Here is a 20197-nt window from a genome sequence, read left to right as displayed (position 1 = left end):
GTCAGCACTGTTTGCTATAAAAAATGCGTAGCAAAAATGGGCAGGTGTGTAGAATGCAGAGGTGGTGTACCTTGCTTGGCACCAGAGAAACACTAAGTTGGTAACCCAGACACTTTTAGTATGCCACTAAGTGTCAGCACTTTTTACTATAAAAATTGCGTAGCAAAAATGGACAGGTGTGTAGAATGCAGAGGTGGAATACATGCGTGGCACCAGAGGAACACTAAGTTAGTATCCCATACACTTTTAGTATGCCACTAAGTGTCAGCACTGTTTGCTATAAAACATGCGTAGCAAAAATGGGCAGGTGTGTAGAATGCAGAGGTAGTGTACCTTGCTTGGCACCAGAGGAACACTAAGTTGGTAACCCAGACATTTTTAGTATGCCACTAAGTGTTAGCACTGTTTGCTATAAAAATTGCATAGCAAAAATGGGCAGGTGTGTAGAATGCAGAGGTGGTGTACCTTGCATGGCACCAGAGGAACACTAAGTTAGTATCCCAGACACTTTTAGTATGCCACTAAGTGTCAGCACTGTTTGCTTTAAAATTTGCGCAGCAAAAATGGGCAGGTGTGTAGAATGCAGAGGTGGTGTACCGTGCGTGGCACCAGAGGAACACTAAGTTAGTATCCCAGACACTTTTAGTATGCCACTAAGTGTCAGCAATTTTTGTTTAAAAAATCCGTAGCAAAAATGGGCAGGTGTGTAGAATTCAGAGGTGGTGTACCTTGCGTGGCACCAGGGGAACACTAAGTTAGTATCCTAGACACTTTTAGTATGCCACTTAGTGTCAGCACTGTTTGCTATGAAAATTGCGTAGCAAAAATGGGCAGGTGTGTAGAATGCAGAGGTGGTGTACCTTGCTTGGCACCAGAGGAACACTAAGTTAGTATCCAAGACACTTTTATGTTATGATCCGGAACCATGGAAGACCACCACAAATTATTCGTAAAAGGTGACAAGAGCATTGTCAACTAATCTGGCCGCCATCCCCTTACTAACCATCACAACTAGAAGTAGCCGAGGGGTGAACTAACATCCTGTGCACCGCGAACCCAGCCGGAGAACTAACTATCCTAAAGGAAGGAAAGGTGAATAACTCTCTGCCTCAGAAAATAGACAAGAATAGGAAGACCCCCACATTCAAAGACTGCGGTGATATAGGAAAAACACAATACACAGATAGATGACAGGATTAGCAAAACGTGTGGCACCCACTGACTAAAATAGGAAAGGACAGGAGAGGGACTGATGGTGGCCAGAGAAAAACCCTGCAAAAATCCAAATTCCTGATAGTACAAAAAGGCCCTCAGATCGCACGATCTGAACTTTGTCCTATACCAGGTGCTTTTGTCATACCAATGAACAGAAAAAAGGAACCATTACAAGTTCAACAAGCCACAAACACATGAACTTAAGGAGCTATACTCCAAACAGAACTGCAGGGAGTTCCCCAGCCAAGCAACTGAGGGGGAAAATCCCTGCATGCAAATAGACTGAAAACAACCACAGCAAATGACAAACCCAGATCGGAGCAAAAGAACCAAACAATAGATAAAGAGTAAAGCACTTATCTGGGATAGATGTGGTGTGGAGCAGATGAAGCAGGCTGGTGATACAAAGAACAACTGACATCCGACATGCCTGCTATCAGACCAGGATTTAAATAAGCAGAGAAATAGCAAAGGAAACGCCTATTGCACAACACACCTGGTCCAAGTCCAAACCATTCCAGGCCACCAGAAGGAGCCTCCCAGTAGCCAAAACATAACTAACATTCACAACACTTTTAGTATGCCACTAAGTGTCAGCACTGTTTGCTGTAAAAATTGAATAGCAAAAATGGGCAGTTGTGTAGAATGTAGAGGTGGTATACCTTGCGTGGCACCAGAGAAACACTAAGTTAGGATCCCATTAACTTTTAGTATGCTAATAAGTGTCAGCACTGTTTGCTATAAAAATTGCGTAGCAAAAATGGGCAGGTGTGTAGAATACAGAGGTGGTGTACCTTGCGTGGCACCAGAGGAACACTAAGTTAGTATCCCAGACACTTTTAGTATACCACTAAGTGTCAGCACTGTTTGCCAAAAAAAATTGTGTAGCAAAAATGGGCAGGTGTGTAGAATACACAGGTGGTGTACCTTGCGTGGCACCAGAGGAACACTAAGTTAGTATTCCAGACACTTTTAGTATGCCACTAAGTGTCAGCACTGTTTGCTATAAAAATTGCATAGCAAAAATGGGCAGGTGTGTATAATGTGAAGGTGGTAAACCTTGCGTGGCACCAGAGGATCACTAAGTTAGGATCCCAGACACTTTTAGTATGTTACTAAGTGTCAGCACTGTTTGCTATAAAAAATGCGTAGCTAAAATGGGCAGGTGTGTAGAATGCAGAGGTTATGTACCTTAATTGGCACCAGAGGAACACTAAGTTAGTATTCCAGACACTTTTAGTATGCCACTAAGTGTCAGCACTGTTTACTATAAAAATTGCGTATCAAAAATAGGCAGTTGTGTAGAATGCAGAGGTGGTGTACCTTGCGTGGCACCAGAGGAACACTAAGTTAGTATCTTAGACAATTTTAGTATGCCACTAAGTGTCAGCACTGTTTGCTACAAAAATTGCTTAGCAAAAATGGGCAGGTGTGTAGAATGCAGAGGTGGTGTACCTTGCTTGGCACCAGAGGAATACTAAGTTAGTATCCCAGACACTTTTAGTATGCCACTAAGTGTCAGCACTGTTTGCTATAAAAAATTGCATAGCAAAAATTGGCAGGTGTGTATAATGTAGAGGTGGTATACCTTGCTTGGCACCAGAGGAACACTAAGTTAGGATTCCAGAAACTTTTAGTATGCTACTAAGTGTCAGCACTGTTTGCTGTAAAAATTGCGTAGCAAAAATGTGCAGGTGTGTACAAGGCAGACGTGATGTAGATTGCTTGGCACCAGAGGAACACTAAGTTAGTATCCCAGACACTTTTAGTATGCCACTAAATGTCAGCACTGTTTGCTATAAAAATTGCGTAGTAAAAATGGGCAGGTCTGTAGAATATAGAGGTGGTGTACCTTGCGTGGCACCAGAGGAACACTAAGTTAGTATCCCAGACACTTTTAGTATGCCACTAAGTGTCAGCACTGTTTGCTATAAAAAATGCGTAGCAAAAATGGGCAGGTGTGTAGAATGCAGAGGTGATGTACCTTGCTTGGCACCAGAGGAACACTAAGTTGGTAACCCAGACACTTTTAGTATGCCACTAAGTGTCAGCACTGTTTGCTATAAAAATTGCATAGCAAAAATGGGCAGGTGTGTAAAATGCAGTGGTGGAGTACCTTGCGTGGCACCAGAGGAACACTAAGTTAGTATCCCAGACACTTTTAGTATGCCCCTAAGTGTCAGCACTGTTTGCTTTAAAAATTGCGCAGCAAAAATTGGCAGATGTGTAGAATGCAGAGGTGGTGAACCGTGTGTGGCACCAGAGGAACACTAAGTTAGTATCCCAGACACTTTTAGTATGCCACTAAGTGTCAGCAATTTTTGCTTTAAAAAATGCGTAGCAAAAATGGGCAGGTGTGTAGAATTCAGAGGTGGTGTACCTTGCGTGGCACCAGAGGAACACTAAGTTAGTATCCCTGACACTTTTATGTTATGATCCGGAACCATGGAAGACCACCACAAATCATTGGTAAAACGTGACAAGAGCATTGGCAACTAATCTGGCCGCCATCCCCTTACTAACCATCACAACTAGAAGTAGCCGAGGGGTGAACTAACAACCTGTGCACCGCGAACCCAGCTGGAGAACTAACTATCCTAAAGGAAGGAAAGATGAATAACTCTCTACCTCAGAAAATAGACAAGAATAGCAAGCCCCCCACATTTAGAATATAGAGGTGGTGTACCTTGCGTGGCACCAGAGGAACACTAAGTTATTATCCCAGACACTTTTGGTATGCCAATAAGAGTCAGCACTGTTTGCTATAAAAAGCGCGTAGCAAAAATTGGCAGGTGTGTATAATGTAGAGGTGGTATACCTTGCTTGGCACCAGAGGAACACTAAGTTAGGATCCCAGAAACTTTTAGTATGCTACTAAGTGTCAGCACTGTTTGCTGTAAAAATTGCGTAGCAAAAATGTGCAGGTGTGTACAATGCAGACGTGATGTAGATTGCTTGGCACCAGAGGAATACTAAGTTAGTATCCCAGACACTTTTAGTATGCCACTAAGAGTCAGCACTGTTTGCTATAAAAATTGCGTAGTAAAAATGGGCAGGAGTGTAGAATATAGAGGTGGTGTACCTTGCGTGGCACCAGAGGAACACTAAGTTAGTATCCCAGACACTTTTGGTATGCCACTAAGAGTCAGCACTGTTTGCTATAAAAAGCGCGTAGCAAAAATGGGCAGGTGTGTAGAATGCAGAGGTGGTGTACCTTGCTTGGCACCAAAAGAACACTAAGTTGGTAACCCATACACTTTTAGTATGCCACTAAGTGTCAGCACTGTTTGCTATAAAAATTGCATAGCAAAAATGGGCAGGTGTGTAGAATGCAGAGGTGGAGTACCTTGCGTGGCACCAGAGGAACACTAAGTTAGTATCCCAGACAATTTTAGTATACCACTAAGTGTCAGCACTGTTTGCTATAAAAATTGCGTAGCAAAAATGGGCAGGTGTGTAGAATGCAAAGGTGGTGTACCTTGCATGGTACCAGAGGAACACTAAGTTAGTATCTCAGACACTTTTATGTTATGATCCGGAACCATAGAAGACCACCACAAATCATTGGTAAAAGGTGACAAGAGCATTGGCAACTAACCTGGACGCCATCCCCTTACTAACCATCACAACTAGAAGTAGCCGAGGGGTGAACTAACATCCTGTGCACCGCGAACCCAGCCGGAGAACTAACTATCCTAAAGGAAGGAAAGATGAATAACACTCTGCCTCAGAAAATAGACAAGAATAGCAAGCCCCCCACATTCAAAGACTGCGGTGATATAGGAAAAACACAATACACAGATAGATGACAGGATTAGCAAAACGTGAGGCCCCCACTGACTAAAATAGGAAAGGACAGGAGAGGGACTGATGGTGGCCAGAGAAAAACCCTGCAAAAATCCAAATTCCTGATAGTACAAAAAGGCCCTCAGATCGCACGATCTGAACTCCGTCCTATACCAGGTGCTTTTGTCATACCAATGAACAGAAAACAGGAATCATTACAAATTCAACAAGCCACAAACACATGGACTTAAGGAGCTATACTCCAAACAGAACTGTAGGGAGTTCCCCAGCCAAGCAACTGAGGGAGAAAATCCCTGCATGCAAATAGACTGAAAACAACCACAGCAAATGACAAACCCAGATCAGAGCAAAAGAACCAAATAATAAAAAAAGAGCAAAGCACTGATCTGGTATAGATGTGGTGTGGAGCAGAATGAAGCAGGCTGGTGATACAAAGAACAACTGACATCGGGCATTGCCTGCTATCAGACCAGGATTTAAATAAGCAGAGAGTTAGCAAAGGAAACGCCTATTGCACTACACACCTGGTTCAAGTCCAAACAATTCCAGGCCACCAGAGGGAGCCTCCCAGTAGCCAAAACATAACTAACATTCACAACACTTTTAGTATGCCACTAAGTGTCAGCACTGTTTGCTGTAAAAATTGAATAGCAAAAATGGGCAGGTGTGTAGAATGCAGAGGTGGTGTACCTTGCGTGGCACCAGAGGAACACTAAGTTAGTATCCCAGACACTTTTAGTATGCCACTAAGTGTCAGCACTGTTTGCTATAAAAAATGCGTAGCAAAAATGGGCAGGTGTGTAGAATGCAGAGGTGGTGTACCTTGCTTGGCACCAGAGAAACACTAAGTTGGTAACCCAGACACTTTTAGTATGCCACTAAGTGTCAGCACTGTTTGCTATAAAAATTGCGTAGCAAAAATGGGCAGGTGTGTAGAATGCAGAGGTGGAGTACCTTGCGTGGCACCAGAGGAACAGTAAGTTAGTATCCCAGACACTTTTAGTATGCCACTAAGTGTCAGCACTGTTTGCTTTAAAAATTGCGCAGCAAAAATTGGCAGATGTGTAGAATGCAGAGTTGGTGAACCGTGTGTGGCACCAGAGGAACACTAAGTTAGTATCCCAGACACTTTTAGTATGCCAGTAAGAGTCAGTAATTTTTGCTTTAAGAAATGCGTAGCAAAAATGGGCAGGTGTGTAAAATTCAGAGGTGGTGTACCTTGCGTGGCACCAGAGGAACACTAAGTTAGTATCCCAGACACTTTTAGTATGCCACTAAGTGTCAGCAGTGTTTGCTATAAAAATTGCGTAGCAAAAATGGGTAGGTGTGTAGAATGCAGAGGTGGTTTACCTTGCTTGGCACCAGAGGAACACTAAGTTAGTATTTCAGACACTTTTATGTTATGATCCGGAACCATAGAAGACCACCACAAATCATTGGTAAAAGGTGACAAGAGCATTGGCAACTAACCTGGCCGCCATCGCCTTACTAACCATCACAACTAGAAGTAGCCGAGGGGTGAACTAACATCCTTTGCACCGCAAACCCAGCCGGAGAACTAACTATCCTAAAGGAAGGAAAGATGAATAACTCTCTGCCTCAGAAAATACACAAGAATAGCAAGCCCCCCACATTCAAAGACTGCGGTGATATAGGAAAAACACAATACACAGATAGATGACAGGATTAGCAAAACGTGAGGCCCCCACTGACTAAAATAGGAAAGGACAGGAGAGGGACTGATGGTGGCCAGAGAAAAACCCTGCAAAAATCCAAATTCCTGATAGTACAAAAAGGCCCTCAGATCGCACGATCTGAACTTTGTCCTATACCAGGTGCTTTTGTCATACCAATGAACAGAAAACAGGAATCATTACAAGTTCAACAAGCCACAAACACATGGACTTAAGGAGCTATACTCCAAACAGAACTGCAGGGAGTTCCCCAGACAAGCAACTGAGGGGGAAAATCCCTGCATGCAAATAGACTGAAAACAACCACAGCAAATGACAAACCCAGATCAGAGCAAAAGAACCAAACAATAAATAAAGAGCAAAGCACTGATCTGGGATAGATGTGGTGTGGAGCAGAATGAAGCAGGCTGGTGATACAAAGAACAACTGACATCCGGCATTGCCTGCTAGCAGACCAGGATTTAAATAAGCAGAGAGTTAGCAAAGGAAACGCCTATTGCACAACACACCTGGTTCAAGTCCAAACCATTCCAGGCCACCAGAGGGAGCCTCCCAGTAGCCAAAACATAACTAACATGCACAACACTTTTAGTATGCCACTAAGTGTCAGCACTGTTTGCTGTAAAAATTGAATAGCAAAAATGGGCAGGTGTGTAGAATGTAGAGGTGGTATACCTTGCGTGGCACCAGAGGAACACTAAGTTAGGATCCCAGAAACTTTTAGTATGCTACTAAGTGTCAGCACTGTTTGCTATAAAAATTGCATAACAAAAATGGGCAGGTTTTTAGAATACAGAGGTGGTGCATCTTGCGTGGCTCCAGAGGAACACTTAATTTAGTATCCCAGACACTTTTAGTATGCCACTAAGTGTCAGCACTGATTGCTATAACAAATGCGTAGCAAAAATGGGCAGGTGTGTAGAATGCAGAGGTGGTGTTCTGTTATGATCCGGAACCATGGAAGATCACAATAGATTATTGGCAAAAAAGGTGACAAGAGCATTAGCAACTAATCTGGCCGCCATCCCCTTACTAACCATCAACACTAGAAGTAGCTGAGGGGTGAACTAACATCCTATGCACCGCGAACCCAGCCGGAGAACTAACTATCCTAAAGGAAGGAAGGATGAATAACTCTCTGCCTCAGAAACAGACTGCAAAGGTATAGCAAGCCCCCCACATTCAAAGACTACGGTGATATAGGAAAACACAATACACAGATGGATGACAGGATTAGCAAAGGTGAGGCCCCATTGACTAAATAGGAAAGGATTGGAAAGGGGCTGATGGTGGACAGAGAAAAACCCTTCAGCACACCTGGTCTCTGTTTAAACAATTCCTGGCCACAAGAGGGAGCCTCACAGCAGCAAAAGCAAAACTGACATTCACAACAGAGTACCTTGCGTGGCACCAGAGGAACACTAAGTTAGTATCCCAGACACTTTTAGTATGCCACTAAGTGTCAGCACTGTTTACTATAAAAAATGCGTAGCAAAAATAGGCAGGTGTGTAGAATGCAGAGGTGGTGTACCTTGCGTGGCACCAGAGGAACACTAAGTTAGTATCCCAGTCACTTTTAGTATGCCACTAAGTGTCAGCATTGTTTGCTATAAAATTTGCATAGCAAAAATAAGCAGGTGGGTATAATGTAGAGGTGGCACCAAAGGAACACTAAGTTAGGATCCCAGAAACTTTTAGTATGCTACTAAGTGTCAGCACTGTTTGCTGTAAAAATTGCGTAGCAAAAATGGGCAGGTGTGTACAATGCAGAGGTGGTGAACCTTGCTTGGCACCAGAGGAACACTAAGTTAGTATCCCAGACACTTTTAGTATGCCACTAAGTGTCAGCACTGTTTGCTATAAAAATTGCATAGCAAAAATGGGCAGGTGTGTATAATGTAGAGGTGGTATACCTTGCTTGGCACCAGAGGAACACTAAGTTAGGATCCCAGAATCTTTTAGTATGCTACTAAGTGTCAGCACTGTTTGCTGTAAAAATTGCGTAGCAAAAATGGGAAGGTGTGTAGAACACAGAGGTGGTGTACTTTGCGTGGCACCAGAGGAACACTACGTTAGTATCCCAGACACTTTTCCCTCTCCATAACATACAATCTTCACATCCCCTCTCCATCAAATACCTTCTACACTGCATCTCTCCATAATACACCCTCTAACAGCCCCTCTCCATAACACACTCTTTCCACTGCCCCCTCCATAATAGACCTTCTACATAACACACCATCTACATTGCCTCTTTCCATAATAGTCTCTATACTGCCCCTCTCCATAATACAACTTCTACACTGCAGCTCTCAATAATATACAACCTACACTTTCCCTCTTGTACGCTGTCTCTCTTCATTATAAAACTTCTACACCCACCCTCTCCATAATACACCTTCTAAACCGCTCCTCTCCATAATTCACCTTCTACACTGCACCTCTACATAACACACCTTCTACACCTCATCTTTCAATAATACACCCTCTACACTGCCCCTCTACATAACACACCTTCTACACCTCCTCTTTCAATAATACACCCTCTACACTGCCTTTCTCCATATTACATCTTGTACACCGCCTCTCTCCATAATACACCTATACCACCTGTCTCCATAATACTCCCTCTACACCGCACCTCTCCATAATACACACTCAACACTTCCCCTCTCCATAAAACACATTGTACACTGCCTCTCTTCATAATACATGCTCTACACCGCCCCTCCCCATAATACACCCTATACACATCCTCTCTCCATAATACACCCTCCAAACTGCCCCTCCCCATAATAGACCTTGTACACTGCCTCTCTACATAAGACACCCTCTACACGACCTCTTTACATAATACTCCCTCAACACTTCCCTTCTCCAAAATACATCTTATACACCGCCCCTCTCCATAATATACAATCTACGCTTCTCCTCTCCATAAAACATCTTCTCCACTGAGTTTCTCCATTATACACTCTCTCCCAGGCCTCCTCCATAAAAGACTTTCTACACCGCCTCTCTACATAAGACACTCGCTACAGCGCCTCCATCCATAAAACAATCTCTACACTACCCCTCTACATAACACACCTTCTACATCGCCTCTCTCCATAATACACCTTCTATACCAACTTTCTCAATAATACATCCTCTACACTGCTTCTCTTTATACCTCCTCTCTCCATAATACTTTACACTGCCCCTCTCTATAATACACCTTCTACACCACCCCTCTCCATAATACAAACGTTACAATTCTCCTCTAAATAAAACACCTTCTACGCCGCTTCTATCCATAATACACCCTTTACACCGCCCCTCTACACGACACACCTTCTACAACTCCTCTTTCCATAATATACCCTCTACACTGCCTTTCTCCATATTACACCTTCTACACTGCCTCTTTCCATAATACATCCTCGACACAGCCTCTCTCCATAATACACACACTACACCGTCTCTCTCCATAATACACCTTCTATACCACCTGTCTCCATAATACTCCCTCTACACCGCCCCTCTCCAAAATACACCATATACACCACCCCTCTCCATAATACACACTCAACACTTCCCCTCTCCATAAAACACATTCTACACTGCCTCTTTCATAATACACGCTCTACACCGCCCCTCCCATAATACACCCTATACACAGCCCCTCTCCATAATACACCATCTACACTGTCCTTCTCCATATTACACCTTCTACACCGCCTCTCTCCATAGCATAGCTTCTACACTGCATCTTTCCATAATAAACCGTCAACACCACCTCTCTCTATAATACACTCTCCACAATCCTTCTCTTCATAATACACCATCTATACCGCCTCTCTCCATAATACTTACTCTACACCACCCCTCTCCATAAAACACCCTTTACACCGCCCCTTTCCATAATACACCCTCCACACTGCCTCTCTCCATATTACACCCTCTACACGGCCTCTTTCCATTTCACACCTTCTATACCGCTTCTCTCCATAATACTCATTCTACACTGCCACTCTTTATAATACACCTTCTACACCGCCCCTCTCCATAATACAAACACTACACTTCTCCTCTCTGTTACGGGTCATGGGTCTGCGGGTCTGTGTTCTCCTTCTCCCTCTTTTTCTCTGCCATGGCATTCTACCCGCCTGAGAACTTCCTAGCTGCTGAGGCTAAGTCCTGAAATGGGGCTTCTGCGTGTGCGCGAGTAGACAAGCTGCTTTCTGCACTAAGTCAGGTTTGGCTCGTTCTGAGCATGCTCACCATGTGGCAGTCGTTGATTGGCCGCAGGTGACGTCACCGATGATGCGGAATCACATGACTATGATGGACTGGTTGTTGATTGGCCGTGGGTGACATAACCGATGATGCGGGATCACGTGACTATGATGCACTGGTTGCTGATTGGCCGCGGGTGACGTCATTGCTGACGTTCTCGATTCCTATTGACTGAGAGTCGATTCAGCCCGGAGCGCCTCCATCTTGTGGGAGGTGCTTTGTCTATATAGAATACTGCAGCACGCTGCTCGGCGCTCAGCCGTTCTTGGTGCATGCATGGGGTAGCCACCTCATATGTGACCTTTCCTACTAGCTAGCCTATGCTTACAGTCACAAGCCAATGAACACCCGCTGGTTAAGCGCTCCTTACCTACTAGTGCACCGCTAGTGCCCGCTTCCTGACACCTGAATGGAACCGGGCTTAGACAGGGAACTCATTCACTGTGCTCCCAGGTGGCTCTCTGCGGCTAACAAAGAGTGCTACCTCGCTCCCTACAGTGCGGCAAGCACAAGAGGTTTAGGCAGGGATTTATACATTGATCCTAGACAGTACGGAATGTACTGTTCGCACCTACACCTTAGGAACATACCCTCTATGACTTAATAGAGATTAGCATCCAGGGCTCTCCGTGACCTGTAACGGATTTCCTACCTTCACACTATAAATATTACTTTACCTCTGTGAGGCAACAGAGGAGCTAGTTAGTGGACTATGATTGGGGTAACCATCCGTACACTTTTAGTAGTTTCTGTGATTGGACTGGAACTTCAAGTCCACCTCTATTATTATTATTTAGTCACTCGCCATAAGCCTTTTAGCATTCCCTTATTTACGTTTATGCTAATTCGGTAGTCACTGTGAGTTAACAGGGAGTACCACAGTTGGTCCTAGTGCCGCTGTGAGGTAACAGCGACAAGTACCGCTTTTGTGGTACAGTTTTCCCCCTACCTTCTGCTATTACCAGCAGCAGGTTTTCTCTGCACGGTGGACCCTGACTGCCTGATAGCCTGTATCCACCTTTTATTAGGCAGTTCCATAACATTACGACTGAGCCAAGGGTCTGGTTGGTATGGCAGATATCAATCACTTACAGCTCTACATACAGCAGCTTGAGGCTAGGCTTCGGGCTGTTGAGGAGAAACCACAAGCTACTGTGGTGACTCCGACTAGCGCTCCTCAACTTGCTCTGTGCAATAGGTACTCGGGCGAAGCCAAATCATGTCGAGGCTTCGTGAATCAGTGCCAATATACTTGGATGTGAATGCCTCTCACCTTTCAGCTGAGAGGGTGAAAGTAGGCTTTATAATATCATTATTCCAAGATAAAGCCTTGGAATGGGCAACTCCCCTGTAGAAGCGTAATGATGTGGAGACTCAGACGGCCACGTCTTTCCTTAAGGCACTAAAGGCAGTGCTCTTAGGGCCTCAGGTTACCCATGATGCGGCTCTGAATTTATTAGACCTGGTACAAGGGTGTTTGTCTATTAGTTTGTATGCCATCAACTTTCGTACTCTGGCTTCTGAGTTAGATTGGCCAGAGAGGGTCTTAATACCTCTTTTCTGGAGAGGTTTAGCGGATTTTGTTAAAGACGCTCTTGCCACTAGAGAGGTTCCTCCTATCTTGGAAGAACTCATCACACTGGCAACGAGAATTGACATACGTCATAAGGAGCGTAAGCTTAAGATAAAACCTGTCCCTGACTTTTCAGCCTCACAGGCATCATGCACTACATCAGAGAACTTACCTACTCCTATGGAGTTAGGACGTACTTCTCCTATGTCGCGTAAGGCTACACCTCCTTTCTGTTTTGTATGCCGTCTGGTGGGACATTATGCCAACAGATGCCCTAGTCGTCAGGGAAACTCCCTCGTCTAGTAACTATAAGAGGGGAGTTACTAGACACTTCCTCATCACCCTCTAAATGTTTCTTTCAAGGAAAGCTATCCTATTCCTCTACCGCCTTGCCAATTAAGGCTTTTGTGGACTCTGGGGCAGATGGGAATTTTGTTTCTTCTGCTTTTGTCACGAAACACAATATTCCTTCTCTTATTTTAGCAAGTCCTATTCCAGTGCAGGTTATCAATGGGATTGTTTTATCGGAGTCGATTACGTTGAGGACTATTCCCTTACAGCTTTCCTTGCCTCACGATCATGTTGAGGAGATTTATTTTCTAGTTTTGCCTGAGGGTACAGATGACATACTCTTGGGTCTACCATGGCTTCGCACACATGCTCCATTAATAGATAGGGAGTCTGACAGTATCATAAAATGGGGTTCTTAGTGTGTCATTCTCACTGTCTTTCTGTTGCCCCCAAGACAGTCGCTTCAACCGTGATCCCTGAACTGTCTCCTTTACCGACTCCTTATCTAGACTTTGCAGACATCTTTTCAAAACAGAGCGCAGAAAAACTTCCTCCACATAGGCCCTATGATTGCACCATTGATCTCATCCCGGGTTCTGTACCACCTAAAGGCAGAGTTTATCCTCTGTCCATACCCGAGACTGAAGCGATGGCCGCCTACATCAGAGACAGTTTGGAGAAGGGCTTTATTCGCAAGTCCGTCTCTCCTGCTGGGGCTGGTTTCTTTTTTGTGCGCAAAAAAGAGGGGGATTTGCATCCTTGCATTGATTACAGGGGTCTCAATGCTATTACCATCAAAAATAAGTATCCTTTACCCCTTATATCTGAGCTGTTTGATAGGCTATGTGGCGCTCATGTTTTTACTAAGTTGTACCTACGGGGAGCTTATAACCTGGTGCGTATCCGAGAGAGTGACGAATGGAAGACCGCATTTAACACCACAGACGGTCACTATGAATACTTGGTCATGCCTTTCGGGTTATGTAATGCTCCCGCAGTGTTTCAAGACTTTGTAAACAACGTATTTAGAGATCTGTTATTGTCATCCGTTGTGGTGTATTTGGATGACATACTGATTTTTTTCACCAGATCTCGAAACACACCGTTAGGATGTTATCTGAGTTCTCTCTCGTCTAAGGGAGCACTCACTGTTTGCCAAGCTTGAGAAATGCGTCTTTGAGCAGTCGTCCCTAACCTTTTTGGGCTATATCAATTCTCATGAGAGCTTGGCAAAGGATCCTGCTAAACTTTCAGCGGTATTGGAGTGGTCTGAACCACGTTTTTTAAAAGCCGTGCAAGGATTCTTAGGCTTCATTAATTACTACCGGCAGTTTATTCCACATTTCTCCACCCTGGTAACTCCCTTAGTGGCTTTGACCAAGAAAGGAGCAAATCCAAAGGCTTGGTCTGCGGAGACTACTCAGGCTTTTGAGGCAGTTAAGGCGCATTTTTCCGGTACGCCTGTTCTCCAGAGACCTGATGAGAACAAGCCCTTTATTATGGAGGTGGATGCATCCTCTGTGGGAGCCGGAGTGGTATTGTACCAGAAGGATAGCAACGGCAGAAAGAGACCGTGTTTCTTCTTTGCCAAGACATTCTCCCCTGCTGAAAAGAATTACACCATTGGAGATAGAGAGCTCCTGGCTAAGAAGTTGGGATTAGAGGAGTGGCGTCATCTGCTTGAGGGGGCTAGGCATCCCTTTCAGGCTCACACTGACCATAAGAATCTCACGTACCTTCAGACTGCACAGCATCTGAAACCCAGTCAGGCACGCTGGTCCTTGTTTTTCTCCCGTTTTAATTTCTCAGTACATTACCTGTCTGGGAATAAGAATAACAAGGCAGACGCTCTCTCTCGGTCCATGGAGTCTACTCAAGAGGAGAACGAAGCACCTCGCCTCATCCTTCCATCTCGGGGTTTTCATACGCTCTCCAATGTGACTTTAGACCAGATACCTCCAGGGAGGACACTTGTTCTTCCGGCACTGCAGAATGATATTCTGTCCTGGGCCCACACTTCTAAGTTAGGTGGGCATTTTGGTGTAAGACGTGCACAACAATTGCTTGAGAGGTGGTATTGGTGGCCACAGTTTGCTAACCATGTCAGGAGATACGTTCGCTCCTGTTTCTCTTGCGCACACAACCGTCCCTCACGACAGAGACCTGCTGGTCTCTTACATCCTTTGCCTGTGCCTGACAGACCTTGGGAAGTTGTAGGCATGGATTTCGTGGGGGATCTTCCCTGTTCACAAGGTCATCGGTTTGTCTGGGTTCTTACTGACCATTTTATCCGGATGGTTTATTTGGTTCCTTTGCGGAATATTCCGTCCTCAAGGTTGTAGGCAAAACTGTTCATTAAACACGTCTTCAAACTGCACAGGATCCCGGACCGTATTGTTTGTGATAGGGGTCCACAATTCACTTCCCAGTTCTGGCGTGATATCTGTAATCTTTTACAGATAGAATTGAACATCTCCTCGGCCTACCATCCGGAGACCAATGGACTGGTTGAACGAACTACTCAGACTAGGATCACCTATCTTCGGAAAACCAGGATGACACTTCCCCTCACCATAAAACACCTTCTACAATTCCTTTCTCCATAAAACACCCTCGACACCGCCGCTCTCCACAACACTCACTCCATACCGTCCTTCTCTGTAATACTCTCTACACCTCCCCTCTCCATAAAATACCTTCTACACCGCCTCTCTCCGTGACAAACCTTCTCCAAGACCTCCTACATAATAGACTTTCTACACCGCCTCTCTACATAAGACACTCGCTACACCGCCTCCATCCATAAAACAGTCTTTACACTGCCTCTCTACATTACACACCTTCTGCACCTCCTCTTTCCATAATATACATTCTACATCGCCTCACTCCATAATACACCTTCTACACGGCCTCTCTCCATAATACACCTTCTATACCGCCTCTCTCCATAATACTCCCTCTATACCGCCTCTCTACATAATACTCCCTATACACCACCTCTCTCCATATGCTCACTCACTCTCTATAATACACAGGCTACACTTCTCCTCTAAATAAACACTTTTTACACTGGCTCTCGCCATTATATACCCTCTCCAAGGCCTGCTCCATAATCGACCTTCTTTCACCGCCTCTCTACATAAGACACTCGCTACACCGCCTCCATCCATAAAACAGTCTCTATACTGACCCTCTCCATAAAACAACTTCTACACCGCCGCTCTCAATAATATACCACCTACACTTCCCCTCTCAATAAAACATATTCTACACTGCCTCTATTCATTATAAAACTTCTACACCCACCCTCTCCATAATACACCCTCTTTACCGCCCCTTTACATAACACACTTTCTAACCGTCTTCTTTCCATAATACAGATTCTACATCACCTTTCTCCATAATCCACCCTCTACACCGCCTCTTTCCATATTACACTTTCTACATCTCCTCTCTGCATAAAACACCTTCTACACCGCCTTTCTCCGTAACACATCCTCAATACTTCCCCTTTCCATAACACACCTCCTACACCGCTTTCTTCATAACACACCCTCTACACTGCCCCTCTCCATAATAAACCCTCTACACCGGCTCTCTCCATAACGCACCTTCTATACCGCATCTCTCCATAATACTCCCTCTACACCGCCCCTCTCTATAATGCTCCTTCTACACTGCCCCTCTCCACAATACACACTCTACACTTCCCCTCACCATAAAACACCTTCTACAATTCCTTTCTAAATAAAACACCCTCGAGACCGCCGCTCTCCATAACAGTCACTCTATACCGTCCTTATCTGTAATACTCTCTCTACACCTCCCCTCTCCATAAAATACCTTCTACAACGCCTCTCTCCATTATACACCCTCTCCAAGACCTCCTACATAATAGACTTTCTACACCGCCTCTCTACATAGGACACTCGTTATACACCGCATCCTTCCATAAAGCAGTCTTTACACTGCCTCTCTACATTACATACCTTCTGCACCTCCTCTTTCCATAAAACACATTCTACATCGCTTCACTCCATAATACACCCTCTACACGGCCTCTCTCCATAATACACCTTCTATACCGCCTCTCTCCATAATACTCCCTCTATACCGCTTCTCTCCATAATACACCCTATACCCCTACCTCTCTTCATATGCTCACTCTACACCGCCCCTCTCTATAATACACCTTATACACCGCCCCTCTCCATAATACACAGGCTACACTTCTCCTCTATATAAACACCTTTTACACTGGCTCTCTCCATTATATACCCTCTCCAAGGCCTCCTCCATAATCGACCTTCTACACCGCCTCTCTACATAAGACACTCGCTACACCGCCTCCATCCATAAAACAGTCTCCATACTGACCCTCTCCATAAAACAACTTCTACAATGCCGCTCTCAATAATATACCACCTACAATTCACCTCTCAATAAAACATATTCTACACTGCCTCTATTCATTATAAAACTTCTACACCCACCCTCTCCATAATACACCCTCTATACCGCCCCTTTACATAACACATTTTCTACCCCTCTTCTTTCCATAATACAGATTCTACATCACCTTTCTCCATAATCCACCCTCTACACCGCCTCTTTCCATAGCACACTTTCTACATCTCCTCTCGCCATAAAACACCTTCTACACTGCCTTTCTCCGTAACACATACGCAATACTTCCACTTTCCATAACACACCTCCTACACCGCTTTCTTCATAATACACCCTCTACACCGACCCTCTCTATAATAAACCCTCTACACCGCCTCTCTCCATAACGCACCTTCTATACCGTATCTCTCCACAATACTCCCTCTACACCGCCGCTCTCTATAATGCTCCTTCTACACTGCCCCTCTCCACAATACACACTCTACACTTCCCCTCACCATAAAACACCTTCTACAATTCCTTTCTCCATAAACCACCCTCGATACCGCCGCTCTCCACAACACTCACTCTATACCGCCCTTCTCTGTAATACTCTCTCTACACTTCCCCTCTCCATAAAATACCTTCTACACCGCCTCTCTCCATTACACACCCTCTCCAAGACCTCCTACATAATAGACCTCTTTACATAAGACACTCGTTACACCGCCTCCTTCCATAAAACAGTTTTTACACTGCCTCTCTACATTACACACCTTCTGCACCTCCTCTTTCCATAATACACATTCTACATCGCCTCACTCCATAATACACCCTCTACACGGCCTCTCTCCATAATACACCTTCTATAACGCCACTCTCCATAATACTCCCTCTATACCGCCTCTCTCCATAACACTACCTATACACCACCTCTCTCCATATGCTCACTCTACACCGCCCCTCTCTATAATACACCTTATACACCGCCCCTCTCCATAATACACAGGCTACACTTCTCCCTAAATAAAAACCTTTTACACTGGCTCTCTCCATTATATACCCTCTCCAAAGCCTCCTCCATAATCGACCTTCTACACCACCTCTCTCCATATGCTCACTCTACACCGCCCCTCTCTAAAAAATCTCGATAGATCTTGTGTCTTGCCATAGCACTAAATTATGCGTTAAGAAAGTGGACCTGGCATGTGAACTATGTGGGCATTATATATTTGTAGGCAATATGCCCTAACGTAGTATCCACACAATTAACGCTAGACAATAGGCAATGACGCCGCTGGTTTAACATAGCATCACAACATATGTGGCTGTTAGCCCCTTTGGGACTGATGATGCGACACAGGAGGCGTGGCAACAGGACAGCGTTACCCAGGGTCTGTATGTGCCGCCCCTCCCCCTGGTGCATCATGGGATTGATGACGCGCGTCCCGGGGGCGGGACAAGAGGCAAGCGTCATCCCACACTGTGTAATACAGTGATTGTCAATCCCGGGGCATGCTGGGATTGATGACTCGTTCTAATGGGCGGGCAAAGATGGCAGCGCCCATTGCTACCCCATGCAGCATTCATGGTTACTATCAGCTCCATTCTGAATTGCCTCACAGATCACAGGTCGGTCATTTTCACACACATGGTTTGCGACATGTGTCCTCCGCTTGGAGCAATTATGCTAATAGTTACTGAAGGTCTATTTAATGGTGAACACTTGGGATGGCTGGTCATCCCAGAACTAGACCATCATTAAATGGGACCGATCTTTATGGATTATTAGCCCTTGGCCTAAATGAAACATCTCCCCTGATGACTCCAAGCGGAACAAACGCGTCGAGAGGCTGGTAAAGTCATGATAGGTCCAGTTTGAATAGGGTCATCTTGGTACTGCCCTTGTAAGGGTTGGAGTCTGAGGTTTTTGAGGATATTGTCAGTCCAGTCAGGGAAAGAACCTATGCCTGCATATGGACAGACATCCGACTACATCAGAATATTGACCCCCTCCAACTACTGACCCGGATCCACAAATTGGTGAGACCAACACTTTTTCAAAATCATCTCTATAACTGTACATTGACATGCTTTGATCTGCGTGCAGAATCGTTGATAATTAAGTTGGTCAGCCTTGCCACTTTGACTCTATCTATTTATGCTAACCCGCAGTACACCACTGTGATTTGGGTCCGTTTAAAAGTGGTAATGCTTAAACCTCTCCTAAAAAGAACACCCATGAATACTCATGCTTTTTCCTCATAAGGAAACAATAATTTTGATTATTATAAGACGTGTTTACATGAGAGGTGTTGTCTTTGACACGAAGTTTGCACCTTATGTTTTATTATCACAAGATTAGGAGTCCTTTCTGTGTTCCCACTGGAACATTGACTGAATTTTGCCATCTAACAGAGTAAATATACTGTGCCCAGCACGCAGATCATACCAATTGAATAGCAGTATCTGTAAATTTAGAATATTGGTTATGAAACTGAACCCTAGGAGCCTGTCCAAATTATATTCATACGTGATTGACAGTAGTCACTCTTAATTGTTGTGATAGCTCTAGTCTTGGTTCTTTATTCTGGTCCATGCGGACATGAATGTGGTTTTTCTGTTTGTTTACACAGGTTTTTATAGTTGCATCACTGGGAAACTTTTTAAAGTAAATTCATTAAAAGTTATGTATTAAATTCCTCTATTGTTTTTGCTGATATCTCATCCTATTTCTAGAGGTACTGTAGTGGTGATCCCCCACCCTCCACTATATTTTTGCTGTTTTTCCAAAATCAACCTTCTACACCGCCTCTCTACATAAGACACTTGCTACACCGCCTCCATCCATAAAACAGTCTCTATACTGACCCTCTCCATAAAACAACTTCTACACCGCCGCTCTCAATAATATACCACCTACACTTCACCTCTCAATAAAACATATTCTACA

This window comes from Anomaloglossus baeobatrachus, chromosome 1 (genome assembly GCF_048569485.1).
Source record: "Anomaloglossus baeobatrachus isolate aAnoBae1 chromosome 1, aAnoBae1.hap1, whole genome shotgun sequence".
NCBI lineage: Eukaryota > Metazoa > Chordata > Amphibia > Anura > Aromobatidae > Anomaloglossus > Anomaloglossus baeobatrachus.
This window is presented reverse-complemented; position numbering follows the sequence as displayed.